Source organism: Panthera uncia (assembly GCF_023721935.1).
Source record: "Panthera uncia isolate 11264 chromosome B3 unlocalized genomic scaffold, Puncia_PCG_1.0 HiC_scaffold_1, whole genome shotgun sequence".
NCBI classification, from domain to species: domain Eukaryota; kingdom Metazoa; phylum Chordata; class Mammalia; order Carnivora; family Felidae; genus Panthera; species Panthera uncia.
Window position 1 is genome coordinate 30,773,763 of NW_026057582.1, and position 24,540 is coordinate 30,798,302.

Sequence of the window (24,540 nt, forward strand, 5' to 3'; positions counted from 1 at the left end):
CATCAGACCACTGGGATCAAATCCTGGTTCTGTCACTTATGGCTGAGTAACCTTGGGCAAAATTACTTAACTTCTAATAGTTTCAGTTTCCTCACCTGCAAACTAGAAACTCTAATAGTGCCTCATAGGACACTGGGAAGGATTAAATGACTTATTTGTGTAAAGCACAGTGTCTGGAGCAGAGGAAGCCATTACTTTTAGGGGAGGGGGCATCATTAGGTCTTTAGAACATAGGGAAGCTAAAAACCTTAGCTTAATCTTGACTTCCTCCTTCAGCTGCATCATTAGAACTTCCTTCCTTTGTTGTACAGTTCTCTCAACCCTTCAGTGAGTGAAAAATCGAGTGAGCTTTCACATCCCTGTATATTTTTCCAGACTTTGCTCTTGGCCAATAAGTATATTTTAGTCCAAATCTCACATGCTCCTTTGGGACTTTTCACCTGATAAACATTACTTGTGTGCTCTTGCGTGTGGTACCCATTCTTCCTACCCTGACCTAGAGCTTCTTTGGATGCATATCTGCTGTGTTAGGCACAATGATGACCCACCAAGGTCAGACAATGGCTATGATTTCATCTGGACCCTGATGACCAGCTTGTAGTCTAGAGCCCAGGGCTTAGCAACTGGCGGAGGCCCAAAGGGCAGTTGGAAACCAAAAAACAGTCCAGCCTGATTGTTTTGAGATGCCTCAGGCTAGGCTGCTATAAATGCACTTGCGAAATCAGATAGGAAAAGAGAAAGAGGTCATACAGTTATGTCCCATCTCCCAATTTTTTGGCTCAAGAGTTTGCTAGTCTACCTCCAGTTAAGTTAGTGTTTATAAGAATCTCCTGGGATGTTTGTCCAAATGTAGTCTCCTAGGCATCATCCCCAGATCTACTGAATCAGAATCTGGGATTGGGCTCTGGGAATTAGCACTTTAACAGTTACCCCAGATGTTTGTAATATGGGTGCTTCCATGACTACACTCTGAGAAACTTTCTCTCCCAGCATGTGAGGCTGGGAGGAGAGGTTGTCCAAGAGGAACCCCCCCACTTCAACAGCAGCACCTCTGATTTGACTGCTATGCTTGGTTATACTTCACTGTAGGCTTCCTTCTTGACACAAATTTCTTCAGCTTTAAGAAATTGTTTGTGATATTCATTGGTATGGAAAGAACACTGGATTTGGAGCACAGGTGGCCACCTGGATTCAAATCCCTGCTCTGCCATTTACCAGCTCAAAGGAAACCGAGGGGCTGCTTGGGAAGAAGCCAAATATTTTCCCTCTCCTCTCTGTTCCCAACACACTCAGACGAATCTCACCTGGCCTCAGCTTGGTTATATGACTTTCTCAAAAAGCCCACTGTCCCCAGCAAGCTCTCCCGCCTGCACCTGTATATGTGGTGTGGTGGGAAAAACACATGAGACCTCTGGGGTCCCAGACACCGGAGTTAAAATCTTGTGTGATTAAAAGGGTGACTTGGGCAGGTTGCCAATCTCTCTGTGTCATTTCCTCATGTACAGATAGTTCTACTTCATCAGGCCATTTTTAGGATCCAGTGAAATGATGTGTGAGTAGTACCTTTATGAAAACTGGCTTATTCTACAGTGTAAGTTTTTATCATCAGCTTAGAGCCTGCCACGCTCACATTCAAATCCAATGAGCATGTAGAGTTTTGATTATGGATAAAGGATCATTCTCTGCCCTTGTGTGACTTTAGTTCCCCCTACGAACTGAATCCATGACAATCCTGTGCTGTGATGTGGCTCCACTGATCTCTTTGTTTCTTCCACCAGTTCTTCAAAGCTGAGCAGGACAAGAGTTTCCCCACATTCAGCAGCAAGAAAGGGGACTTTCTTCTTGGGCAGGAGTCTGGTCTGAGCATCTTCCAAACTATAACATCATGATGCCATTCTCCTGCCAAACCCATTTTCTGATTCTGGACTTGTTTGATAGAGAAACCATTTGAGGAAGGCTCCAGAAGCTAAGGCTGTGACGGGGCCAGCAGAGCGAGCAATTTTCAATAGTCATTCTTCTTTCTCTCCCCTTTTCTTAAGAACCTTTACTAGGCAGGGCCTCCTCCTGTCTCCTTGTGCACTTCCTGATGATGGAATACACAGTAAGCGTCCTTGGAGAGCACCAGTTCACTGGGAGCAGTCCCCAGCCAGATCTACCCATCTTCATGGCTGAGCTCCATCTTCCCTTTCAGGCTGTCCTCCTCCTTCCCTCCCAGCCATCACCATAGCAACACAGTGGTGTAAAAGATAAAAGAGCTAAGGCATCTAAATATAGTCTGAGTCTCAACACTTCCAGCATGGAGTCTAAAACCTTAGGGGTGACAGTTAGAAGCATCCAAGGGATGAGTGGCAGCCAGGAGGGAGGATGAGTCAAAGGAAGGGTCGAGGATAGAAGAGAAGGGCAGGGAATAGTGATTTACTGAGCCTGCTGCTGTGTCTTCTCATTTAGCCTGCCCACCACCCGATGTGGATGTTATCATCTCCATGTTACTGCTGAAGACACAGAAACTCAAAGAGATTAGGAACTTGGCCAAGGTCACACAGCTGTAAGCATTAGAGCTAAGATTTTAACTCCGGTGTCTGGGACCCCAGAGGTCATGTGTTTTCCCCACCACACCACATATACAGGCGCAGGTGGGAGAGCTTGCTGGGGACAGTGGGCTTTTTGAGAAAGTCATATAACCAAGCTGAGGCCAGGTGAGATTCGTCTGAGTGTGTTGGGAACAGAGAGGAGAGGGAAAATAATTTGGTTTCTTCCCAAGCAGCCCCTCTGTCTCCTTGAGGGCCGAGGGGATCAAGCGTTGGTGAGACTGCATTTCCCAGGTGCGTGATGACACAGAGAGGGAGCGGAGGCCTTTATGATGCCCTAAAATGGAACTGAAACCAGTACAACAAAGGGCATGATTAGAATGCTCGCTGGGATTCACACCGTCACTCATTCCCTCATTCAGTCATTCAACAAATAGTTCTATTACGCGCCTGTACTTAAAACAAGTACCGCCCTGCCCTCCTACTGCTTAGGACAGTGGGAAAGACAAATGAGGCAATAATTACACGCTTGATTGATTCTTCACTACGGTGATGTGGACAACGAGTACGTAAACGAAGAACCTCACGTCCCTGATGGTATCAGTGGAGGGGAAATATAGATGCTCTTACAACGGAAGAAAATCCTCTTGATCAGTTTTTTGTCTTTGTTTTTTTTCCCCTCTTGATCAGTGTTAAAGGTGATGTGCATTTTCAAGGTGAACAGGGGGGCTATCCTCGTAGCTTAGCCTCGACCGGGGGCCTGTGTGGTCAGCGCCCCCTGTTCCCTGACTTGTATCTTCATAGTAATCACGAAGTCCGTACAAATGAGCCTTTCAAAACTCAACAAACTGGACCCGAATGAAAGCCCACAGGAAGAACACGTATCACGTCTTCTTCCTACGGCCCTTGGCATCACTGGCATAAGACCAAGCGTGTGGCACGTACACAGGGTGAGTCAAGCTATGGTACTGGCTCCTGAGCGTTAGCGGGAGCGGCGCTGGGAAGTGCCTGTGAATTAAGCAGGGGCGAGGGAGGAGGGAGAAGCGATCAAGGTGGTGAGTGTCTGTGGATCCAGAGCTTTTCCAGACTACCTGCAAGGCAGCCAGTGTGGGGGCTGCCGTATGAATGAGTTAGAATTAGATAATCTAATGTGTGTGGAGCCCTTTAGCTCTTCAGAGAAATGCTGTCTAAATACATAGTATTCGCATCAAAGATAATGATACGGTACTCTATTTATAGTGTGTGCTCCTACCTACCTGCCAGCTCTTTCCCAGGGATGCCGTACAGATGAATGGGCAAGATCTGGAGAATGTGCTTTGGAATCCTTGATGAAAGGCCCTCCAGGCAGACGCAGAATCTTAAATGTATTATATTACTGTCACTGTTGATATGTTTTCTTTGATCACCCCGGAGTGTCACCGTCTTCTGTTTCAGGTGAACGACTCTGCCTGACTGTTTCATGCCCCGAATGTCATCAGAAAGGCAGCTGCCCACAGATGTGCGGTATAAACAAACGTGTCTTTAACCGAGGGTTCCAGAGGTGTTCTGGGCTGGCTCCTGTCAGCTGGTCCTTATGCCTCTGTGAGGCCAGGCTTTCCCAAGCCCATTTTATTTCCACCACCGGGACAGAAGGGTGCACGTGTTGTGCTCGAAATGCGTATTGATGGCAAACCTTCCAGCCCTGAACAGGGTTGAGAGGCGGCATTTGGAGGCAAAACAGATGTGCGGTGAAAGGGAAGCAGACTCTCTCCCACTGCCAAGCTGGGCTGGGCCAGCCAGCCAGGCCAACAGAGTGAGGGAGGGCAATCAGGGGAAGTCATTGGAGTGGGGGCTTCAGAAATTGGCACTGATTGGGACTACAAGGTCAAATTCTTGCATCTCTGGGAAAAGAAAAGGTGTGGATGCGGGGCTTAGCCGTCAAGAGGAACAGCCAGGATCAGGCTAGGTGGAAGTGAATTGAAATGCTTCCTCCACTTACCTGACCTCTTGTGGAGAACTTCTCCAAGGTTGAGGAGCCTTCAGTAGGACAGATTGGCACCATTGTTTCCTCCACACAAACCCCCGTGGGGACTCGAACAAGACCCTCTCTCTTCATGAAATATGGGGTGGGATAAAAATATGTAAATGAACAGCCTCAGCCCCAGGAGAGAACAAAAAGAAGCGTTGGATAGTAGGCAAGGCTGCCCTCTGAAAGGCATTCAGTAACACTGGGGAGGGCAGGTGCTGGGGCGAGATGATCCCTGTTTGTGAACAGCCTTCCTAAAACAGGCTAAGATCAATATGCAGTGATGTGAAGTGACGAATGGTATTGAGGGGATGCTGAGTCCTCTCCAGTCCTCTCCTTTGTCTATAATTGTTCTTCAGGCCAACCATGGAGTTTGAAAATGCCCTGCCCTTGTCAAACTTCCAACCATTGCACCCTCTTCTGACCTTATCCTGGAGACTAGGGAAGGAATAATCCTTTTTAAAAATATTTTTTTAAATGTTCATTTATTTATTTTGAGAGAGAGCACGTGAGCAGGAGAGGGGAAGAGAGAGAGAGAGGGAGAGAGAGAATACCAAGCAGGCTCCATGCTGGCAGCGTAGAGCCTGATGTGGGGCTTGAACCCACGAACTGTGAGATCATGACCTAAGCTGAGATCAAGAGTCAGACTCTTAACCAACTGAGCCACCAGGTGCCCCGGGAAAGAGTAATCCTTTTACTGGTCGCTCCAGTTATTACTTAAACAACAGACCATCACCAAACTAAGCGACATTTCTGACTGCTTATTATGTGTCAGTTTCCATGCTACAAACTTTACTTCATTGTCTCAATCCTCTCAAAACCCTTAGGAGGTGGGTTTTATTATCATATCCACTTCAGACAAGGAAACCGAGACTCATAGAGACTAAGTAATTTGCCAGGTCCTAAAACTCTTGCATCCTGAATCCAGATACAGTAAAACCTTGGTTTGTGAGCATAATTCATTCTGGAAACATGCTTATAATCCATAGCACTTGTATATCAAAGTGAATTTCCCCATAAGAAATAATGGAAACTCAGATGATTCATTCTACAACTCAAACATATCCATGTAAAAATGATGACAATACTGTAATATAATACAAAATATAAAGAAAAATAAATTAGCCGTACTTACCTTTGAAAACCTTCGTGGCTGGTGTGAGAGAGACAAGAGACAGGAGGGATTGTGGGTAGGACAGCTTTCACTGTCACGGAATCACTGCTATCTATTGGCTCAAAGGGATCTTTCTTTTCATGCAACTTTAACAAGGAACTTATCCAATGACACTTGGTCTTGCCTTCTTTTGAGGATTTTGTGGAAATGTGACATTGCATTGATGATCACCCACAATCCTGCAGCAAGAGAGAGAGAACCATTGGTTCATTTATGATCATGTGACATTCAGTGTCATGTACTACTTCTGTTGCAGGACATGGCTCGTTTATCAAGTTTAAGTTTATTAGAAATGTTTGCTGGTCTTGCAAAACACTCACAGAACAAGTTACTTGCCATCTAAGATTTTACTGTATCTCTGACCGTAGGGCCCACGCTCTGAACCACTAAATGACAGAATGAATGATTATTTTCATGGCATCAGTCACTGGAAGGAACAATGGAGAATATACTCAAATGAAGTCATGACTGAGTAATTGAAGTGACAGCAGAGCCAGGTTCTAGCCAAGGTGACTCCTTTCATGCATGTGTTGAAGGCCAGGAAGGGAGTTTAGACTTGCTTGGGAAGGGAAAGGAGAGTGATTAAAGTGACCTTTTCATAAGAATATCCCAGTGTCTGTGCTCTGAAGGGAACTGAGTTGTATGGGCAAGAATGGAGTCAGGGAGACCAGCCTTAGCTCTGCCACAGCACTTGGACGAGTGTCATCACATGGGAAGTGTTAAGGGTATAGGCTCTGCAGTCAGTCCTTGGCTCAAATTCTGGCTCCCCCACTTGGTAGTATCCATTATTCATTCATCCATTCATTCACTGAACAAACAAACATATAGTGGGTACCATCTATGTGCCAAAGATAGTTTAGGTGCTGGTAAATCAGATGGTCACAGTTTCTGCCCTCATGGAACTTGCATTAGGTTGAGGGAAACAGGCCATATACAGATAAACAAATAACTAAACAAGATAGAAACAAAACAGGGTGATTTGATGGGTAGTAGCTGGAGAGCCAGTCACACTGGGTGGACAAGGAAGTAACATTAAGCTGAATATCTGGAGGAGGAAAGCTCCAGGCAGAGGAAACGGCTATTGCAAAGGCCCTGGAGCAGGAATGAGGTTGACGGGTTTGAGAAAGCAGAAGGCAAACACAGCTAGGATAGAGTATCAACTGTCTTGGAGGAAGAACGGTAGAAGGTGAGCTGTGGGGAAGCAAGGTTGAGTTTTGCAGGCTTGATTAGGTTCTCAGTGTGGTTTTGGAGCAGGAAGCCCAGCGGTTAGCATTGCCTGGGAACCTGTTTGAAATGCAAATTCTTGGACCCTGACTCAGACCTCCTGAATCCAAAACTCTGGCGATGGAACCCAGCATTTTGTGTTTTATCTAGCCCTCTAGATGATTTTGAGTATGCTGGTGTCTCAGAACTCATGGGCTACATTATGCAATTTTAATTTTATGCTGAGTGCAAGGGGAACTTACTGAAGGTTTAAGGAGGGAATGTTATGATTTTCTGTAATAAATTTGTAACAGTTTATTCTGGCTGTAGAGGGGAGAATGGACTGCAACAGGGCAAGAGGAATGGAAACAGAGAGTTGGGTTGGATGGCTATTGCAAAGGTCCCAGCCAGATGTGATGGTGGTTTGCGTTGGGCGGCATGGCAGAGAGGAAAAGTGGACCAGGACCGACAAGGTCAGGGAGGCAGAAGCGGGGGCCACAGAGAGCTGGCCGCCATCTGTCCAGAGCCCAGTGCAAAGGCAATGTTCTCAGAGAAGACATTCCACCCTCCCCCCGCCCCCAGTCCTTCCCTATTGTCTAAAAATAGGGAGCGCTGTGGAGATCCGGCCTGTCCCACAGGGCAGGTGCTTCCTCAGCTAAGGAAGGACAGGTGAGGGGGAGCTGTGATGAAGTGATGGACTCTGAAAGGTTGAGGAAGTTGGCTGGCTTCCCGGAAGCCTAAAGCTGTTAGCTCCGGAGAGTGAAGTAGGAGCCCTACTTGACATCACACGCACATACATACACACTGAGTTGAGTGAGACTCGCAGTTTCCAAAAGCAAGGGTTGTGTTTTTCCGCTCGTATCATGACCCACAAAAAAATCCCAGGAGAGAAATGAGGCCTCTTGCCCTCGGATACGCGCAGAGAGCGTGGATGGCTAGGGAAAAAGCAGTAAAGATAGGGCAGTAAGTTAAGCCATTGAACTCAGACTCCAGTCTTTTGCTTCTCAATCTGACATTCTCTCCGTCACACCAGAAGGCACCCAATGACCACTAGGGTAGATCAGGGTCAAGGTGAGGTGGGTCCTGCAAGTGGATTGCGATATTTTGTTCGTCATGGACTTTTGGATTAATTCTGACTTTGAAAAATGGTGCATTAAATCACTCCTCAGGGAAATACAAATCAAAACCACACTCAGGTATCACCTCACACCAGTCAGAGTGGCCAAAATGAACAAATCAGGAGACTGTAGATGCTGGAGAGGATGTGGAGAAACGGGAACCCTCTTGCACTGTTGGTGGGAATGCAAATTGGTGCAGCCGCTCTGGAAAACAGTGTGGAGGTTCCTCAAAAAATTAAAAATAGACCTACTCTCTGACCCAGCAGTAGCACTGCTAGGAATTTACCCAAGGGATACAGGAGTACTGATGCATAGGGGCACTTGTACCCCAATGTTTATAGCAGCACTCTCAACAATGGCCAAATTGTGGAAAAAGCCTAAATGTCCATCAACTGATGAATGGATAAAGAAATCGTGGTTTATATACACAATGGAGTACTACATGGCAATGAGAAAGAATGAAATATGGCCCTTTGTAGCAACATGGATGGAACTGGAGAGTGTTATGCTAAGTGAAATAAGTCATACAGAGAAAGAAAGATACCGTATGTTTTCACTCTTATGTAGATCCTGAGAAAGTTGACAGAAGACCATGGGGGAGGGGAAGGAAAAAAAAAAGAGAGGGAGGGAGCCAAACCATAAGAGACTCTTAAGAACTGAGAACAAACTGAGGGTTGATGGGGGGGCAGGGGAGAGGGGAAAGTGGGTGATGGGCATGGAGGAGGGCACCTGTTGGGATGAGCACTGGGTGTTTGTATGGAAACCAATTTGACAATAAATTTCATATTAAAAAAATAAAAAACAAATAAATAAATAAATAAATTAAAACGGTGCATTAAAATATCACTTATCCAGGGGCACCTGGGTGGCTCAGTCGGTTGAGCGTCCGACCCCGGCTCAGGTCGTGATCTTGCAGTCTGTGAGTTCGAACCCCGCATCGGACTCTGTGCTGACAGCTCAGAGCCTGGAACCTGTTTCCGATTCTGTGTCTCCCTCTCTCTGACCCTCCCCCGTTCATGCTCTGTCTGTCTCTGTCTCTCAATAATAAATAAAGTTTAAAAAAAACTACCACTTATCTGATTGCTGATCAAGGGTTTGGCGTACCCTTAAATTCTGCACCATGCCTCACTTGCCCTCCCCCCCGCCTCCCCGCCCCGGTCCTGGTCCTGGATCTGTTACTCTCTATTCTGTATCAGCCTCTTCTGTTGACCATCAGCAGAATGTCAGAGCTTTAAACACAAAGCAAATAGGATTTTTATTCCCCTTACCCTTGTGAAAATCTTAGCTTCTGCCTTTAGACTCTGTCCTCCAAGAAGTTTGCCTACTACGTTCCCGACAAGATCGCCAGGTTCTGTGAAATTAGCAGCAGGCTAGGTTGTCACATCAGAGCAGGGGACACAGTGCTCAGCACTCCTGCAGCTGAGATGGAGCTGGGACTCAGGCCCTCTGGCTCCCAACCTTGACGGCCTGGGCCCCATTTTGCCTCTGTGTGGTACAAAACAAGAATTTGCCATTTGGCTGGCAGAAGAAGGGAAGAGCCCTTTCCAGTGAACTGGAAAACAGTTCATTCAGAAGTCTTACGGGCAGAAATTTCTAACAACTCCTTTGGGACCCACAACACAATACACTCACACGGTGACAATGGCTGACATGTCACCGGTGTGCTGTTTCCTCACCCAGAGCCGCTGCTACACTGCACAACCCCAGGGGGCGGCATTCCCGCTGCCTTGTGTGTGAACAGAGCCACCGCCGTTGTTCAAGGCTGCGGCTTCGCCTTAGTTTAGTCCCTGATTGATTCAGTCAAGAAAATGTCTGTAGAATAAGCTGATCTTCCATGTAGTTAAGTCTCTAATTGAAGGATTTTCTCCCCCCAGCCCGGGGACGGTAATCTTCCCAGAACTTGTTATTCACTGGGATCTCTAGAAATTATCCACCAACAGTATGGACTTTATATGTGCTCTAGTGGACAGGGAATTAAGGAGGACGTAAGGAGCTTTGACAATGTTTGACTCAGGTCCTTAGAAACCAGCCCTTCTCTCTTCCTAATTACTAGAAGGTTTTTCTTGGATCTGAAGTTTCATATCCATACAATATAGTCTTCTCTCTTTTCTGCTTGGATCAGAATCATTTTTTTTTTAAGCTTTATTTATTCTTGAGAGAAAGAGAGAGAGAGCATGAGTGGGGAGGAGCAGAGAGAGGGAGACACAGAATCCGAAGCAGGCTCCAGGCTCCAAGCTGTCAGCACAGAGCCTGACGCGGGGCTCGAACTCACGAACCGTGAGATCATGGCCTGAGCCGAAGTCAGACGCCCAACCGACTGAGCCACCCAGGCACCCCGGATCAGAATCATTCTTAAAAAATGAGATCCCTGGGGCGCCTGGGTGGCTCAGTCATTAAGCATCCGACTGTAGCTCAGGTCATGATCTCACAGTTCGTGAGAGTAACTGGGCAAGGCCCTTACAGAGATTACTTTCAGGAAGGCCAAATTCTCCCCCTTACAGTGGAACTTCCTAACCCTCACTCCACCCCATCATGCTCCCACTCACCTGCACACACGCACAATCAGGAACATGAAGCACTCCCCGCCACAGCGCAGCGAAGAGGGAGAGAAATCTGTCTCACGACTTCAAGAGATGAGAGCACTCTTGTAATTGGACAATGCACGAGCACATTAATTTTCCCAGTATGCGAGCATGCGCGCACACACACCCACACGCTGTCATCTTTGCCTGGTGGCCGTGAGAAGTAGTCAAGCTTAGGAGCCTCCTTGAGGTCTGTGATATGGTCAAAGCAAGACTGACCTGGGGCTGCCTGAGGCACGTGAGTAAGCTGATTTCCTCTATCGAGATAGTACATTTCCTAGAGCTGAATAGCACCCCCTACCTTGTGGAGATTCCACACAAGCAAAGGGAAGCAGCAAAAGGGATGTTTTCTGTGCACGTTCACATCACAAGAGTGTAAGATTCACGAGAGCAGGAACATGCTTGTGATAAATAATGAGTGGCTGTGTTCCCGGGGGGTGGTGGGTGGTAGGATTCCTTAGTCCTGGTCTTCTCCAAGGAAAGAATTCAGTCAAGAGACTCAACAGAGAATTAAAGTAGCAAAGGGTTTTTATTTGTTTGTTTGACAGTTTATTTATTTTGGGGCACCTGGGTGGCTCAGTCGGTTAAGCGTCCGACTTCAGCTCAGGTCATGATCTCACAGTTCGTGGGTGCAAGCCCCACGTCGGGCTCCATGCTGACAGCTCAGAGCCTGGGGCCTGCTTCGGATTCTGTGTCTCCCTGTCTCTCTGCCCCTCCCCCACTCACGCTCTGTCTCTCAAAAATAAATAAATGTCGAAGAAAAATTTTAAAAATAAAAAAAATACATAAAGTTTATTTATTTTGAGAGAGAGATAAAGAGCATGTGTGCAAGCTGGGGAGGGGCAGAGAGAGGGGAAGACACACAATCTCAAGCAGGCTCCTTGCTGTCCCCTGAGCCGAAATCAAGAGTTGATGCTTAACCAACTGAGCCAGCCAAGTGCCCTGCAAATGATTTTTTATTTAGCAGAAAGCGATAGTACACTCCAGAAGCAGAGAAGCTTGCTGACCTTAGGGCGGGTGGCAGCTTGCAGAGTTTCTCATTGTGTTCTTTTATGGGTTGTTTTTTTTTGGGGGGGGTCTCCTCTCCTCCATTTTGTTATCATTGCTCCACCATTGAATCTGCCTTGGTTTCTTCCCTTCCAACCTTTTGTGTCATCTTCCCATGAGCCTCCTAAGCACAACCCGCTGGGTGGGGGTGGGAGGCCAAACCACAATGCAAATGGTATTGTAATGATATAATAGCCTCAGGGTTACTAGTGGATACGTGTGCATAACTTTCTTAAGTGTGCATGATCCAAAGTTGGGCAGGTCTCTGTAGCCTGTATCTTCTGCCTATCAATCTGTGCTACACTGCAAAAGGGGTTGATATAAGGGAGATGGGGCTGTGTCTGGGCAGAGACCAGGTGGTGCCTGGAAGTTGTCTGTGTGTTATGCTCCTTTCTCTCCTCCTCCTCATGTCTATTTAATTGCCTACTCTAACAGGTGAATGGATGGATGGATGGATAAATCAGGAGCCATCTATCCAGCAAGCATTTTGGAACTCTGTACCCAGACCTGAGCTAAGCCCTGAAGAAGAACCAAAGAAGGAGGTGGGAGCAGGACATATTCCGAGCCCTGGAAATCCAGCCTAGCTCGGGAGGCAAGATAATTACTTGTGAGGCTGCCAGGAAATGCATCAGGCAATACATGATTAGTCTAGTGCAATAGTCAGAACATTAGAACCCAGCATGGGCTGGATATTCAAGAGCCTCCTCCAGATCTAGGCGGTACCTAGGTAATATTTAATGGAATAAGGGGAACCTAGATAGGTAGAGAGGAGGGCAGGCTATCCCAGACTCCCTAATGTGGCTCATAGGGCCCTCTATGTCCTTGACCTTGCCTTCTCTCCTGACTCATCAATTCCCACTTCCTCCCTCTCACTCTTGGTGCTTTAGCCAAACTGAATTCATTTCATCACCTTGAAGCCACCATGAATATTTTCATCACCAAGCCTTTGCACATGGCATCTCCTCTCTCTGGAAGACTCTTTCTCCTCCTCTTGGCCAAACCAACTTGAATCTTCATTCAGGACTCTGCTGAAATACCCCTTCTTCTGGTGAGGCCATTCTAGACCATGTGCTTCCTCAGCTCTATTTTTCCCCTATCGTCACACTGATCACATTTTACTGTAATCATTTGGTTAATTCCCATTACACAGAACTCTTAAGGCAGAAATTCTTGCTTGAGAATCATGTCTGACATGCATTAGGTGCTTAATAAATACTTGCTGAGTGAAGTATTTTATTATACAGTTTAATGCAGCTTCATTAAGTGGTTTCATTATTCAGTGTTATCAGTTACAGTTCTCAGTTATGAGCCCAGACATTCCAGAATGGACAGAATGACCACCAAATCATCAGACTTGTGGTTCTGTGCCCATGGACATGCCCAGCAGTCACGAGTTAACTAAAAGTGGAGACAAAATGTTCCTGCAGTTTTGCCCAGGGGAAGCTGTATCTTTGTGGGTTTTCTCTGATCAGCTCAGGTAGTCATAGCTATAAAGAAGCTACAAGCAGCTTGGAAGGGTCCAGAATAGATGCCAAAGAACAGAGATCATGTGCATGCTCCTCCGTGCACACCCAAACCCCCTCCCTCCCAATTTGTACCTCCCTGCCTGCCCACCCTCCCACCCACTTGACCACCCGCCCCACAAGTTGTAGTAAGTTCTTCAGCGAAATCCATCTCTGTGCCTCAGCCTGTCCCATGTGGCTGTTGGTTCCGGCATGTGTGTGGAGTAGTGAGTGAATCACACAAGAGTCTGCCAAGCAGGGCTGCTGCTTACAGTTGTGCAGGCTGTGCATTGCATAAAGACCCTTGAATGGAGGCTAAAAATCCAACCAGTTCTCTCCATGCCAAGCCCAGCATCATGTGTGGCTATGCAAGCCAGAGGAAAGCGCGCTGCCCTTGCCAGGCTGTGTATCTCCAGGGCTGTATCTTTTCTCCATTTTGTACAAAGGTGCTGTAGAGCCTAGCAGTGGCCCTGCCATCAGGACAAAGTATTCTGATTACAAAATAGATACAGTAAGACAGTTTCAAGAGATCATTTGGCTCAGTTCCTGACTTTGTAAAATAAGCAAGCCTCCCATATTCCTTGTCTATTGCCGTGTAACACGTTGTCCGTAAACTGAGAGGCTTAACACAATATCCATTTAGTATCTCACAGTTCTGTAGTTCAGAAGTTCTGGTACTGTGTGGCTAAGTTCTCTGCTCAGGGTCTCACAAGGCTGAAATCAAGATGTTGGCTGAATTGGGCTCCTGTCTAGAAGCTCTGAGGAAATGCCTGCCTCCAAGTTCACTCAGGTTGTTGACAGAATCCTATTTCTTGGGGCTTTGAGCCTGAAGGTCTCATTCCTTGCTGTCATTCAGGGACGACTCTGCTGCTGAAGGCTACCTGCATTCCCGCTCATGTGACACCCTTCATCTTTAAACTGGAAACAATGTGTTGAGTCCTTCTCATGGTTCAAATCTCTGGCTTCCCCTTCTTCTTGGGCCAGAGAAAGCTCCCTGCTTTTAAGGGCCCATGTGATGGAACCAGGCCCACCTGGATAATCTCCTTATTTTAAGGTCAACAATATACCATATCATATAACATTATGGGAGTGATATTTCAACTGTGCTATATAATATACTATATCATATAACATTATGGAAGTTTGCCAGAGTTTATTCATGGGTTCCAGGGATTAGGACAGAACATCTTCAATGGAACTTTTAGAAATTTGACCTACCACAGCTTCCTCACCCACCCACATTCCTTTTAAAAGCCAAATCTCTGTTCTCAAATTTTTGAATTCTAGTTAGTTAACATACAGTGCAATATTGGTTTCAGGAGTAGAATTCAGTGATTCATCACTTACATACAACACCCAGTGCTCATCGTAACAAGTGCCCTCCTTAGTACCCATCACCCAGCTAGCCCATCCCTCCACCCATCTCCCTCCATCTACCCTTTGTTCTCTCTCATTAAGAGTTTCCTATGATTTGTTTCCCTCTCTTTTCCCCCCTCCTATAGTTCATCTGTCTTGTTTCTTAAATTCCACGTATGAATGAAACCATATGGTATTTGTTTTTCTCTGACTTGTTTCGCTTAGCATAATACACTCTAGCTCCATCCACGTCAGTGTAAATGGCAAGATTTCGTTTAAAAGCCAAATCTTCGAGTCTTTTTTCCAAAGCCTTGTTTGAATAAACCCACTCATACCTTACTTTATCAGATAGTTACCCGTTTTGAGGAGCCACTAGCATGGGTAAAATCTTTTGTAAATCAATCAGAACCACCTTTTGTCATCCTAACATCTCTTAAACATTTTAGTAGACTCTGACACTGTCAGTCGTGTGCTGGAACGAAATCCTACGAGTTCATAAGAGCTTATCGTTAAATGTTTGGGAATTTTGCAAGTTGCTTATTAAAACTTAGTAGCTTGAAATTGACTACAGTGGGAGTATTTACACTATGGAAGGCGTATGCCACAAATCAGAGTTCCTATTTTTTTTTTTCTCCCCCAGACAGCTGGTTTACCAGTATACCACTGGGTATGGACCTTTACAGGTTATCTACTTGACTTTCTATAGCATGCAGGAGTCCTTTCCATGACCATTTTCATGCATGGTCACCAACCTACTTTTTAATACCACCAGGAATGGGGCAGCCACTCCCTTATAAGCCAGTTCATCATATTGATGTGATGATGCTTGGTAGAGTCGAAGCCTGCCTCCCTGCCAACGGCCTCGGTGCTTTGGAAACAGTATTTGTGACAGCCCCAGAATCATTTGGAGTGGTGTCATCTTCTGCAACAGACCTCTCTCCTATGGGTCCACACATCAGACCTCATTTAGAAGCACAGTCTTGAGACCCACACTGAGTTCAAATCCCAAGTCTGCCCCTTATTTAGCTATGGCCTTGGGCAAGTCTCTTAACTTTTCTGAGCGTCCAGGTCTTCAGCTATAAAATAGAGATAAAAATAGTATCTAATTCATTGGTTATGGTCAACATTCAATGAGATAGTACACGCAGAGAGAAGAGCACCTTACCTGGCACGTTCCTATCTTACGGGTTTGTCGTGAGGATTAATTTACTAATATAAGTAAAGTGTCTGAATAGGACAGTGCCTGGCATGAGGCGAGCACCATATAAATATTAGTAAATTAATTTGAAACTTGGTTTCTAGACCCTTCACCATACTAGTCACCCTACTCTGGGTGCACTCCAGTTTCCCCTTCAAAATGTGGTCTCAAAATGGACCTGATAACTCCAGCCTTTGGCTGAAACGCTAGCCTTTGATTCCAGCCTCGTTCTCCCTGACTGGCACTAACATTTGAGAAGCTCTCTTATTTTCCCAAAGTTTTTTTTTTTTGTTTTGTTTTGTTTTTTTTAATTTTTTTTTTCAATGTTTATTTTATTTTTGGGACAGAGAGAGACAGAGCATGAACGGGGGAGGGACAGAGAGAGAGGGAGACACAGAATCGGAAACAGGCTCCAGGCTCCGAGCCATCAGCCCAGAGCCCGACGCGGGGCTCGAACTCACGGACCGTGAGATCGTGACCTGGCTGAAGTCGGACGCTTAACCGACTGCGCCACCCAGGCGCCCCCCAAAGTTTTTAATAGAATCAGAGAGACTTCTCCAAGGAGTCTTGGGCCCTAGACCGACACTAGCATGGTGGTGTACTGGTTGCTTGTTAGAAATGCAGGATCTCAGGCACACCCTGGACCTACTGAATCCGAATCTGCATTTTAACAAGATCCCAGATGATGCATAGGCACATCAAAATTTGAGAAGCACTGTTTTGGGGACCCTATGGACACCTGTTTTCAAGAGGAAATCAATCAGGGCACCCTAAACCTTTTCATGTGACGAGGAATCTTCCCCCAGACCTTGGTAAGGGTGAGGGGAATGTCAGTGTTGGGCTGTCAGGGTATGGTTGGAAATGGGAGGGGCTTTTCTGCCCCAAATCAGGGCCAGGAACCTGCCAGGGGAAGAGGAGGGGTCTGCTCTGGTGCCCAACTAGAGAGAGAAAGAAGACTTAAAATATCTCAACACAGAGATGTGAGGCTTCTGAACGCTGCCCCAGAAAAGCTGAAAGGTCCACGGTCAGCTCTGTCCCACAGCCCCGGCTCAAGGAAGCTTTCTGAGCATTAGCTGGCCTGGAGCAGCCAGGATACATTTAGAAACGATGAAAAAGGACCCTTCTCGATGCGGTGAAGAGTCATTTAGTAGAAATCAGAAGGGAAGAAGTCACCAAGTCAGAGACTATTTAGAGACTACTTCTAGCAAGGGAGGCCAAAGGGTTAGGAAGCCACTACTCAACAACACAATGCAGATCCGCGTGTTAACCTTAATTCTCACCTGCCGCCTGAATTTAAATGGGAGACCTCTGTGGTTCCTCACTGTGGCCACAGCTCAGGGCTGGCATCCAGAGTTGATCCACCTGCTTGTAGGAAACAAACTGTTGGAGTAATAAGGTACATGTGCTAAAATCCCAGTTCTGCTGGGTACGAGCTCTGTGACTCTGGGAAAGTTACTTAACCTCTCTGAGAATTTGTTTTCTCCTCTTTAGAGCGGAAGCAATAATACCTATGTTGTTCGGCTGACGTGGGAATGAAATAAGAAAGTTCCCATGGTGTTGAGATTGTAAATGTATATATTATCTTAGATTCCTTCCTTGTATAAAGCCAAATCCACAGGGCCCTCCTCCAATACAGTATTCACCATTCAACAAAGAAATGCTGCTTCCTCTCCCTTTTACCCTAAAGGAACTCAGTGGCTAAAGAGTGCCTTTCCCTTTGCAGTACCCTGAGGACCAGAGGCCTGATTTGGAATTGGGTGTCCTCAAGGCAAAGGAATGTTCTGAGAGGCCAGCCAGGCAGCCCAGAAATGGGTTTCCTAATCCCTCTGTTGTTGGTGGGAGATTCCCCCGGGGACATCTTTTCCGAGCAGTGTAGCCCGGTCTTAGCTGGAAGTGCTACGTGCTTTGGCTCCTCCCTCAGCAGAAAGTTGGAAGGAGAAGCAGGGCGGGCAGGTCAGAGCCCTGCCCAGCCTCACCCCATGCATTCAGTCCTGGCTTGTTGTTGTAGAGCTTCTCCCATAGACAGACAAATGGAGCGGGCTAGTCAGCTGAGGGTTTAGATGGATGACATTGGGCTTCTGGTCTCTTTGTCCCTCTGGAAATCCTTAGGCGTTCTATCAGAATAGGCTTTTGTTGTTGATCCTAATGAGTTTTTGCTGCAAAGGGGCAGATGTGTTCTCAGGCGTGTTCGAAATCCACCTTTAGTCCCTCAGCAAGTCATGAGCGAGGGCCTCCTCCGTGCCGGGTGCTAGGACGGGGGCAGCAAGTGAGACAGGCTCCCTGTCACCATGGCCCTTACCTTCCAGTATGGACAGACTGTGGGCAAGTAAGTTAACAAACTAACCAGCTAACTTCAGGCTGTGATTAGTGCACTGGAGGAAACAAGCAGGTGGGACACGAGGGAAAGTGACCTGTGGCGGGGAGGTAGAGACGATGGGGAGGAAAGATACTGAAGAAGGTCACATGGCTGTGGAAGGCCTCTCCTATGCCTTCCATGCTTACGTGGAGACCCAAAGGTTGAGGGTAAGGACAGACCCAGGCACAGAGAACAAGCAAGGACGATGCCCAAAGTGGGAAGGGGCTTGATTTAAGGAACAGAAGCAGGGGCACCTGGGTGGCTCAGTTGGTTAAGCATCCGACTTCAGGTCAGGTCATGATCTCACGGCTTGTGAGTTTGAGCTCTGCATCGGACTCTGTGCTGACAGCTCAGAGCCCACAGCCTGCTTTGGATTCTGTCTCTGTCTTTTTCTGCCCCTCGTCCACCCTCAAATATAAATACACGTAGAAAATTTTTTTTAAAAATTGAAGGAACAGGAAGAAAGACCAGTGTATCTGGGTCTCACAAGCAAGGGGAGAACGTTATGAATGGAATCGTTGAGGTCACCAGCAGCTGATGATCTAAGATACTATAGACCATGATAAGGACTTTGTATTTATTCCAATTACAGGGGTGTGATGGGACTCAGATTGCATTTTTTTTTTAGGTTTTTTTTTTTTAACGTTTTTATTTATTTTTGAGACAGGGAGAGACAGAGCATGAACAGGAGAGGGTCAGAGAGAGGGAGACACAGAATCTGAAACAGGCTCCAGGCTCTGAGCTGTCAGCACAGAGCCTGACGTGGGGCTCGAACTCACGGACCGTGAGATCATGACCTGAGCCGAAGTCGGCCGCTTAACTGACTGAGCCACCCAGGCGCCCCCAGATTGCATTTTTAATGGACAATCCTGGGTTGTTATGGGGTTAGGAATTGAGGGAAGCAGCAAAGGCAGGGATCTCTCTCAGGAGGCTATTACCAAGTTCAAGGGAGAGGCAATGTTGTTTTGCTCTAGGTCTTGGTAGCAGAGGGAAAGATGGTGGCAGATGTATTAGGGTTGAGGTGGGGTCGAGAGGGAAGGGTGAGGAAAAGGAAGGGATCAGGGGTGATCCCAGGTTTGGATAGACGATGTTGCTGTTGACTGAAATGAGGAAGAACATGCCTGAAAGAGAACTCAAGACCTGGCTGGTGATTCTCACTCAGTTTAAATGTTCTTGTGGCTTCATTTGGGTTGGGCAGAACCGAGAGCTTACTTGGTTTTTTAGAGCTGGAAGGGATTTCTCATGCTTCCAGGCAAGGTAACGCCTTAACTCCAAACAGATGTGATGCCTTCCCCGTGACTGATCTCAGTGAGGGCGTCTCACACCCCGTCTCCTCCCCTCACTACACCCTCCAGCCAGTGGCCCCAGCCAGCTACCCTCACTTCCTTATGCCACCACTAATGTCTGTCCTCATTGCCCTGTCTTCCACTGAGTTGTCGATGGCATCTCTTATTCTATTTTATCCGTTCACTAAAAATCACAAGCGCAATGTCTTATGACGTGTGGTCTGTCCAGCCCAGAGCTTGTTGCTGACAAGGCCACAATTTGAAAAATGTGAATCAGTATCTGTGCTCTCACCCTTGACATTACAAGCCCCTCTAAGAGCTCATTTGGGGTCGATCATCCTGTATTAGCCAGTCCTTTCTTGACCTGACTTCTCTTTGCAACCTGTTCCATGTCTTGGGTCACCAGTTCTATGTATTGATTTCCCCTTATTTTCTGCCTTAATGATTGGAGATATAATACTTTCAGACATCAAATTGGGGTCATATTACTTTTAAGGAATAATAGTTGCTATTTAGTAAACACTTACTAAGGATCATGCACCCCACCAAGCACTTCACATGCGTTATCGGGGTGGGAGGGAGGGGAAAGTGGGTGATGGGCATGGAGGAGGCCACCTGTTGGGATGAGCACTGGGTGCTGTATGGAAACCAGTTTGACAATAAATTTCATATTAAAAAAAAAAGAACGCTCTGAAGTAGATATTCGTACTCTGCTTTACATATGAGACTTGAAGAGCCTTAGCAAGTTGTCCAAGGTCACCCGGCTAGTGAGAATTGGAGGCTGGATTTGATCTCAGATCCTCGTCTCTAATACCAGTGCCACTGCTCTCAAGGAAGAAAGGCCAAAGAGGCCTCTCAGAGCTTGAACGTTCATGCTTTCTTTGGTGGCTAGCCAGGATTGTATGGGATAGGGATGGGTGTGGGTTTGGAGTCTTTGATTTTGAAACAGTGGGCTGGCGGGGGCCAGGATGTATTAGTAACTGCTATTAATTCACTTCAGGAACGACAGACCTACATTTGTTTCTGTAGGATCCACAATGTGGACAGAGGAAGCTCTGTAGACATCCAGCACTCTTAACAGTGACTCAGGAAAGCTTGGGAGAGCAGAGAGGTTGTCCCAAGTCAGAGTATAAAGATATTCCTACTTTATATGAAAATAAAGGCAGGTGCTGAAGGCCTCAGCCTCCTCAACAAAGGGCAGGCCTCGGGCCCCCCAAGTCTGAGAGAGCGCATGCCCAGGGGCTCCTGTGTGCATCCCTTCATCCCGCTGCTGAGGGGAGACTCAGCAGCATGCGCGCCCCTCCACCAGTGTCCCATACCCTCTGCGAAAGGCCTCAAGTGGAGTCTGGTCCTGAAATGTCCCCATTATTAAGCAAAGGTTGGGAGAGGCCCAGGTCCATCTTTGTTTTTAAAGCTTTTAGTAATAGAAAAAGAAAGAGAAAGAAAGAAAGAAAGAAAGAAAGAAAGAAAGAAAGAGAAAGAGAGAAACAAGGAAGGAAGGAAGGAAGGAAGGAAGGAAGGAAGGGGGAGGGAGAGAAAAGAAAAGAGAAAAATGCAAATCAGGACTACTAAAATTGCTTTATATTTTTCAATGTTTAAATTAATGAAACATCTTTTAACATAAAAACAATATAATTGTGTTAGTCACAAAATCACTGTAGGATTTATAAGGCAGCCGTGATTTGGATCGTCCTAGAGTTAATGTGATCCAGTCAGCGCACCCCTGGGGCTGCAGGGTTCATTTGCAGGTAGCCTTGTAGTTTCTGCACCCAGTTATGAATTACCAGAATGCGTGACTTGAGCCACATGGCCCTCCTGGCTTCCCCGTGGTAGTCACTGCCACAGAGAAAGGGAAAAGTCCTTCTATTTCCAGGCAAGACTCCCACAGGCCAACATGCCCCCCCATCCGTGTCCTTTCTATAACATGAGCCTTTCAGAGCAACACCTGCTCATTTCAAAAGTCAAAAACTTAAAAAAAAAATTCTCTCTTGTCCTCAAAGCAAGAGGGCTAAGGAAACAAACACTACAGAGGACCTAAATGGTTGAGCTGTGATATATCTTTAATTCAGTGCTCTGACGACTGCCCTGGGATGCTGTAAGCATTATTTAGCCTGTTTGTGTATCAGTTACGTTATTTGTCCAGGGTTACGTGGCGTATCTCAGATTAGAACCCCAAACTTTTGACTTTCCAGTCTTCGAGTCTGACCATGCCACGAAGCCACACAAAGCCTAAGAGGAGCCCAGTGAGCCTGGAAGGGGGTCTGGGGCAGCCCCTCTCCTCTGTGCCCTCGTGGTGTTGGGGACACACTTTGACCTTTCTGGATCTTTTCACTGTTTTCATTCTCTTCCTGTTCCTTCTCCCAGCTGGCTGGCCCCCCACTGTGCTCCTTGCTTATGATACTTATTTTTCCATCCACAGCAAAACAATTCACATCAAGGTAATTGATGATGAGGCGTATGAGAAAAACAAGAATTACTTCATTGAGATGATGGGCCCCCGCATGGTGGATATGAGTTTTCAGAAAGGTGTAGTACCCTGTCCTCCACACTAACGTTAACATTCTTCTCTTCCCTCCTCTTCTGGTTCTTCCTGTCTCCAATCCGTTTGTCTTCTCTTCCCCTTTCTTCTACCTCTCTGGTTCACGTTCCTTTGTTTTCTTTCTTGTTCTCTCTTTTCCTTTCTTTCCACCTCTCCCTCTCCTCTCTCTGATCCTAGCTCTGTCCTAACACCTGCCAGCCTGTCACATGGTATCCATAAGAAGGATGTTCAAGAGTCGGTGGTAGTTTTTGTGGGACGGGGAAATGGATATGGGGGAAAACAGAGAGTGGGGAGAGAGAGAGAGAAAGTCAGCCAGAGCCCAGAGTATTATATGTGCGGCTCTCTGCTTCTCCCGGATGGCTTTATATACGGGAAAGAAAAAGACCATACAGCACAGCACCAGCAGGAGGGCAGCACTTGAGAAACTGGCCCAGATGCTCAGCACAGATGTCCATGGGCAGACATTGAGAATCAATGTATTTGGACTTGGGTTCTATTTGTGGTTCATCCCATTCCCCAAAGCAGCCTTTAGGAGCCATCCTTTTCACCATAGTCCTGTTGTCAAGGTGTGTTTCTCTCTCTGACCTTGATTGAGCTGAAAGTACAGGTTTGAGCTCCAGGTCTAGGTCGCAGGCCTACCTGTTGGACTCTGTTTTCCCTGCAAAGAGCATCCAGGTAGACAGGTGGCAGACGAGCTAGAATAGTGGGAGAGGGGATTCTGACTTGAGTGGAAGCTTTCCCAAAAGATCACAGGATTTCTCAGAGTAGATGGAGCCTTTGACTTCAATGTAAATGACCACACACATATCCCGGACTTCCAATGGGCAGGTCAGAACATCCTCTTCTGGACAGACCATCTATGTAGAGGGGAGCGGCCAGTATTTGGGGAAGCATTCCTTCTCTGGCAGGGCCATCAATCGTGTCCCTCCAGGCCATGCCCTTGGTCATAGAGCACCCCATTTCCAACCCACGGCAGAGTCCCTGCAGGGGAAAAACTGCCAGGCTCCTATTTCGTAGACAGCCCGAGGTTCCCATATCTAGGGCCTAGAGAGAGGTTCCTAGAAAATTCTTTTTTTTTTTAATTTTTTTTTAACGTTTATTTATTTTTGAGACAGAGAGAGACAGAGCATGAACGGGGGAGGGTCAGAGAGAGAGAGGGAGACACAGAATCTGAAACAGGCTCCAGGCTCTGAGCTGTCAGCACAGAGCCCGACGCGGGGCTCAAACTCACGGACCGCGAGATCATGACCTGAGCTGAAGTTGGCCGCTCAACCGACTGAGCCACCCAGGCGCCCCTAGAAAATTCTTCTTGTTAGTCATTTAGCTTTGTCTTTTGTCTACTCAGCAAGGTATGTAAAGTTGTCCCAAAATAGTACCAAAAAGGGTGACTGAAAATGTACTTGTGAAACACGCACACACAAAACACAAACACACACCAAATCTTGTGTTCAACAAACCATCTCAGGTCAGTCTACCACTTTATAGATGGCAAAGCTGAGCACGTCTTCAGAATGGAAGGGGAACATCAGAGGCTCTGATTAGACATCTTAGGTTATTGTTTGTTAGCACCTCTTTGCCCTTTAGAGAGCATTTAGGTCCCAGGCTAAAAACAAAGCAAGCAGAAAAGAAAAATCGTGGCTCACTACTGAGGCCCGCCAACCCCACTGTGGTTCCATGAAGGACCAACATGGGAAAGAAAAATCATGGCTCACTACTGAGACCCGCCAACCCCACTGTGGTTCCATGAAGGACCAAGATGGGGATGATCCAGGCCCCATAGCAACTTCTCCCACGACAGCAGGGCTGAACCAGCGTCATGCCAGTCTTCGGAGGGGAGTGATTTTCCAGGAAACTTTGCTTCCCTGAATGATTTGTTTTTAAAAGACAACATGCTTTGTTGAGATAACCCAGAAACGAATCAGAACCTCCATCACCTTTTCCCCCAGAGCCCAGATAATCAGCATTTAAGGAAGCCAGCCTTGGGACATATCACCCTATGTGATAGAAGTATAAAGGTGATTTAGAATTTGATGACTTCTATCATTTTCTTTACATTTTCCCAGGAGTGCATCAGCCATAAATATTAAAGCAGTCCTATATCATATTGTAGTTAATACATACTTATTTTAGTTCCCACCACTGAAGCCCTGAGGTAAAGAATGACAAAGATAATAGAATTCTGCCTTCCTTTCTCTCTCTCGCTGTCTCTCTCTCTCGTTTCCCTTCCTCATAAATACTTTAAAATTTTCTTTATGAGGCTCACATAAGAAGTGAGTATAGACACAAGGAAGGAAAACGAGACCCCAGCTAGGCACTGTTGACACATTTCCTGTTGTAGAAGAATCATTTCCAATGGGCCGGTAATTTACCTGCTTCCCAAAGAAATGCCAGTTACCATGTGACACCCAATGGAATGCGCTGCCTGACTCACCTCCTACTAACTATCAGCAGGATCTAAACTGACTCCTTCCCACCATCACCCCCTTTGTCCTTCCCCTTTCCCTCCTGTCCCCCCGGAACCCTTCCTTCGCCCACTTTTCCTTGTCCCCTGGCTCCCTTTCCTTCACACCCAGAAGGACAACTACGACCAAGGAGACAAGAAAAGCTGAGACCATTTTTTTTATATGAGAAATATACAATCCACCA

At 46.6% G+C, this 24,540-nt stretch overlaps 1 protein-coding gene across 1 annotated transcript in view; it reads left to right on the top strand.

Annotated features, from left to right (window-relative positions):
• SLC8A3 (solute carrier family 8 member A3) overlaps positions 1–24,540 on the top strand; it is a 124,186-nt gene that overhangs the window by 83,275 nt on the left and 16,371 nt on the right. The window lies entirely within an intron of this gene.